Raw genomic sequence first — 219 nt, 5'->3', positions numbered from 1 at the left:
AGAAGAAACTGAAGATTTCACTGGAGCGTAAAGACGCCAAAGCACAAGGAAGAATTCAAGATACTAAAGAGCTGAACAGAATTTTCCAAAAGGCATCAAGGAATGGCAAAGCAAGATGTTACAATGAAATGCGCAAGGAACTAGAGTTGGAAAATCAAAAGGGCCGAACTCGCCCAGCATTTCTTAAGCTCAAGGAACTGAAGAACAAATTCAAACCTC

The sequence above is a fragment of the Elephantulus edwardii genome, unplaced genomic scaffold (genome assembly GCF_000299155.1).
Source record: "Elephantulus edwardii isolate Elephantulus edwardi_28Jun2011 unplaced genomic scaffold, EleEdw1.0 scaffold00570, whole genome shotgun sequence".
NCBI lineage: Eukaryota > Metazoa > Chordata > Mammalia > Macroscelidea > Macroscelididae > Elephantulus > Elephantulus edwardii.
This window is presented reverse-complemented; position numbering follows the sequence as displayed.